Source organism: Aegilops tauschii, chromosome 2 (genome assembly GCF_002575655.3).
Source record: "Aegilops tauschii subsp. strangulata cultivar AL8/78 chromosome 2, Aet v6.0, whole genome shotgun sequence".
Lineage (NCBI taxonomy): Eukaryota > Viridiplantae > Streptophyta > Magnoliopsida > Poales > Poaceae > Aegilops > Aegilops tauschii.
In genome coordinates, this window is record NC_053036.3 from 633,571,450 (window position 1) to 633,577,162 (window position 5,713).

The following is a 5,713-nucleotide window of genomic DNA, read 5'->3' on the forward strand; positions in this document are numbered from 1 at the left end:
TATCTCAGCTTGATGTTAAGAATGCCTTTCTTAACGGTGAGCTGCGTGAGGAGGTATACATGCAGCCACCACCTGGGTATTCTGTTCCTGATGACATGCTATGTCGTCTTCGTCGCTCTCTCTATGGCCTTAAGCAAGCCCCCCGCGCCTGGTTTGAGCGTTTTGCCTCTGTGGTGACTGCCGCTGTTTTTCAGCGAGTGCTCATGATCCAGCATTGTTTGTCCACCTTTCTCCTCGTGGTCGGACTCTTCTTCTTCTCTATGTTGATATCATGATCATCACTGGCGACGACCCCGAGTATATTGCCTTTGTAAAGGCCCGTCTTAGTGAGCAGTTTCTTATGTCCGATCTTGGACCTCTTCGCTACTTTCTTGGGATTGAAGTCTCTTCTACCTCTGATGGCTTTTTTATATCCCAGGATCTTCTTGTTCGTGCTGCTCTTACCGATGAGCGCATTGTTGAGACTCCAATGGAGCTCAATGTTCACCTCTGTGATACTGATGGTGATCCCTTGCCTGACCCGACACGTTATCGTCATCTTGTTGGGAGTCTTGTCTATCTAGCTGTCACTCGTCCGGATATCTCTTATCCGGTTCTTATTCTGAGTCAGTTTGTCTCCGCTCCCACTTCGGTTTACTATAGTCACCTCCTTCGTGTTCTTCGATATCTTCTGGGCACGATTTCTCACCGTCTATTCTTTCCTCGCTCCAGTTCTTTACAGCTTAAGGCCTATTCGGATGCTACGTGGGCTAGTGATCCCTCCGATCGCCGTTTCTGCTTACTGTGTTTTTCTTGGTGGTTCTCTCATTGCCTGGAAGACGAAGAAACATACAGCAGTTTCCCGTTTGAGTGCAGAGGCTGAGTTACGAGCTATGGCTCTTTTGACGGCAGAGGTGACTTGGTTAAGGTGGTTACTTCAGGATTTTGGTGTTTCTGTTACTACACCTACTCCGCGCTTGTCTGACAGTACAGGTGCTATTAGCATTGCGCGCGATCCTGTGAAGCATGAGCTCACCAAGCATATTGGTGTTGATGCTTTCTATGTGCGCGCTGGTGTGCAGGATCAGGTTATTGCTCTTCAGTATGTGCCTTCCGAGTTACAGTTGGCGGATTTTCTGACGAAGGCCCAGACTAGAGTGCAGCATGGCTTCTATCTCTCCAAACTCAGTGTTGTTAATCCACCATGAGTTTGAGGGGGGGCTGTTAGAGTTATATATATATATATATATATGTATATATATATATATATATATATATATATATATATATATATAGCCATGTAACCTTTCGTATTTACCCTATTGTATAAGGGGTTTCCTGCATATATTCCACACCTGTACATGTATATATACTGGCCTATGGCCACCTGGAAATACAAGTTGCATATTCCTATCACTAAGTACCTAACTCAAGAATTTCTGCGGTACGGATCAGTTCGCCGGCATATAAATTACATAGCATGAATTAAAGAAGACTCACTTGCAGGTTCGGCCGTCTGCGCGACTGCGCCGCCGGAGCCGGCGCCAGGCCTGGCCGGCGCTGATTGGAGTCGCAGGACGGCAGGAGGCGGAGGGACGAGGGAGAGGGAATGACCGAGAGATGCGTCTCGTCTGTCGTGCGTGCGTGCTCAGACCGGTCGATCGTTTCCTATTCCGTAGGTCGTAGGAGACCTCAGACCTGCCTCTTTGTCTTCCGTGTTGGGCTAGTGGGCTAAACATATGCTACTGGGCTTGAGATCACCGTTGGGGGGGGGGGGCTAATTAGTTCTAACTAGTCCTGATCGAACAAAAAATGCGCTATACAACGTTGGTTCGACGCGCACGTTGGGGGGTGGGGGGGCGTGGCCCCCGCTCGTCCCCCTGTAGCTCCACCCCTGCTCAAGTCCAAATGTACATGGAAGTTTCATCCATTGACGAACTCAAGGTGGTGGAGAATATTCGCCAAGGTGGAGTTTGTTAGAGCTGTGTCGAATATTGTGTACAAGATAGGTTACAGTTGGACTCTGAGTAATATTGTGTTTAGATAGGATATGGAGTCGTGTCCTAATAGGACACTTGTATCCTAGGCCTCTCATATATAGTGAGGATAGACACGATGTAACCTATACCAACATAATAGCACATGAACGCAGGGAAAACCGGCGGCATGTGCCGGAGTCTAGGGCGACCGGATGCGGTATTGTAGCGGTGTCATAGTCAGGCTCCAAGATTGTAGCCATATCGATGAACCTCATTAACAAATCATGGTATCGTGCTCGTACGATTGCTTGATTCTCGAAAGATCAATGATGTGCCTCGGATTTATTCTAACAACTATGATATGGATCATGGATGGATAAACCACGACCATCTCCCTTCCCTTCCTTGCCTCTCCCAACGAGAAAGACAAGGGTGGAGAAGGAACAGGGAAGGACGTGCAAACTGTAAAGCGGAACTGTTAGAAGGGAGAGAGAGGATTGTTGCGGAATATGATGGATGTATTATTGAGCCTCGAGGGCGAGTATATATTGAGTACAAGACTTGGACGGCAAGACGCCTCTCCTGGAGATAAGGTAGGAGACGGATTACAAATCCTAGACTACCAAATACAAGTATCCCAAATATATCTCTAACATCCCCCCGCAGTCGTAGCGGTAGCGTTGCGAACAACAGGAGCGTCGCGGACGGTCAGACTGGAGAGAATAGCAGCCGACGGACTGACATCCCCCCGCAGTCCTAGCGGGAGCGTCCTGGACGGTGTCGCGTCGCGGACGCGTTGACTGTAGAGGAAGCCGACGAGTTGCTCAAGCGGATGATAGCCCTTTGTGCCGTTGTCGAGGTAACCGAGAGCGTGGGTGGTGTAGCCGTGGTCGAGGTAGCCGTGCGAATAACGCCGTGGTCGATGTCGAGTCGGGGTAGCCGGTGTCGAGGGAGTCGCCGTGGAGCCGCGGGCGCAAGGGGGCGCCGAGTTAGCATGGGCGCAGTGGTGCCGAAGTAGTGGTGCGCCTGGAAGAAGATGTAGTTGACGACGCGTCGCGGCGGGTTTGCCAAGCCCGGGGACACATCGTAGTCGAAGGCACGCGTCGGTGTTGCCAGCACCGGGCATGCGTAGACAGTCGAAGACGAAGTTGACGAAGCGCCGCACCAGGCTTGCCAGGCCCGGGGACACGTCATGGACGAAGGCACGCGACGGTGTTGCCAGCACCGGGCATGCGTAGACTGGGACCTGCACGAGTTGTACGTCATGTCGAAGAGGTCAGAGAGGCCAGCAGAGAAGGACTCGACGACGGTTGCGGCGCCAATCGGCGCGGGGCCAATGTCGCCCGCGGTTGTCGGAGTAGATGAAGCGGTCGGGGTAGATGACGGCGACGCTGGCGACGAGCTGGTGCTGCACGAAGACGAAGTGGGGTGGACGGGCGGCGGCGGCAGCTACGGAGGTAGCCGCGCGGCGGCCAAAGAAGAGCGGCGGCAGCGGCTAGGTTAGGAGTGCGGCGGCGGTGCTCGAAGTAGGCGAAGAACCCTGACAGCGTGACGAAGACCGGCGCGGACGGTGGTGTTCCCGCGCCAAGGGAGACGGCGCGGCGCATACCACGGGAGGTCGACGTGCGGTGATGGCGGAGTGGACCGCGGGCCGCGGCGCTACGGCCCGAAGGAGCGACGCAGCGGCGGCAGGCGGGCCGGGGCGACGGCGGGAAGACCTCGGGCAGCGGCGGGGACCGCGGGCCGTGACGCTGCGGCCCGAAGGGGCGACACAACGGCGGTTCACGAGTCGGTGCAACCGCGGGGACGGCCTCGGGGCGGCGGCGGGGACCGCGTATCGCGACACTACGGCCCGAAGGGGCGACGCAACGCGACGCATGAGTCGATGCAGCTGCGAGGAGAACCACGGGGCGGCGGCACTGCGGCCCGACGGGGCGACGCAGCGGCAGCCCGATGCTTGATCGGTGGAGAGGCGCGCTGAACTCGGGGACGATCTTCACGGGACCTGCGAAGGCGCGCGTAACCGACGGGCCAGGTCGGTCGCGCGGCGTAGATGAGGCGGATCGCGGCGGCGAGCGGATGATCAAGCCGATCGCGCGCGACGTCAGGGACGCCGCTCGGTGGAAGAGTGGTGGCGGCGGAGTCCGGGATGAGGCCGGCGACGACGGACGGCGGGGGACGTCTGCACCGGCACCTGGGCTACCAAAGCAGCTCCGACGCCCGGGCAGCGAGGCCCGAGCGACCAACGGAGCAGCGGCGCCCGAGTTGAGGCGGCCGACGAGCCTGATGCAGCCGAGGACGAGGCCGGCGAGGTAGACCGCCGAGCCGCCGTGCAGACGCGGCGGAGGCGGGTGACGTGGATCGATGGGCGGGCCGGCACGCGAGCGTCGGCTATGATTGGCCGACGCATGGCTTGATGCCGCCGGGTCGCGGCGATGCAGGTGTCCCGGTCGGAACAGGGCGGTGACGACCGGCGCAGGGCCCCGTGCGGACCGACGCGCGGACGGCGGCTGGCCCGAACGGGCCGCCTCGGCGCGAGTGACCGCCGTGTCGGAGGAGAGGCCGGCTGGTCGCGCCGGGGTCAGAGTAGAGGCGCACGGGGATCGACGGCGGCGGTGGGCGACGCAAACCGATCAAGAATAGATCGGAAAACCACGAAGAAAAACGCCGATCAAAAAACGACCGGCAAGAGAGCGAAAAAACCCGGAGCAAGGGCTCGGGAAAAAGACTCTTTAGGGCAGCCGGCCAACACGGCCGGCGGACGAATCCTAGGTACGGGCGGCGCGGCCCCCGGCGGCGGTCATGGAGGTCGACCGCCCCGGGGGCGGCGCGCAGGTGCGGAAGCGGCGGCGGCTAGGGTTTAGGATCGACTTGCGATAGATACCATGTTAGAAGGGAGAGAGAGGATTGTTGCGGAATATGATGAATGTATTATTGAGCCTCGAGGGCGAGTATATATTGAGTACAAGACTTGGAGGGCAAGACGCCTTTCCTGAAGATAAGGTAGGAGACGGATTACAAATCCTAAACTATTAAATACAAATATCCCAAATATATCTCTAACAGGAACTGCAAACTCTGACCAAGGCATGCAATGCAAAACCGGTGAGAGCGATGGGCATGCCAGTGGTTGATTTCTGATTACTTTCTTCACCCCCAAGCCCAAGGTGTCATGTCATAATAAGTACGGTTGGGAATACGTTTGGTATTTCTGTGTTGTTGACAGTCAAAGTCCTCGCAATCGCGACAGAATCTCGCAGGGTACTTGAATTCGTGGTGTTTTTCTGAACACAAAATGTATCCGTTCTTGCCGAGCAGGGTGGGCTGGCAAAATCCGGGATCCCGTGCGAAACTAAAAATGTGACCCTATCTCACTAAAAAAATGAATTCACGAGCAACTATAATGTATACTGATCTTGTAAATTCTTTTTTATAATGTATATAATATAATGTCCTTCATAACAATTGGACATATAAAAAAACATATCTATTGGAGAGGCAATTGGACGAACTTTCTAACTCACCTAGTATTGGGTCCTGTCCGGTTGACTGCTACACTGTGATCTTTAACCAAGGAGGTAAGAACCAATTTCTAACGAAGTAACAATCCCTGCGAAAAGTTAATTAGGAATTAGGAGTAGGAACCGAAATTAATCAGAAAGGAGGACTCACTAAGCACCTAGAGGTTGGAGTTGGTCACGGATCGATCCGATGAGGCGACGAGTCTGAAATTTGGAAGAGGAAGCTAGGAAGGC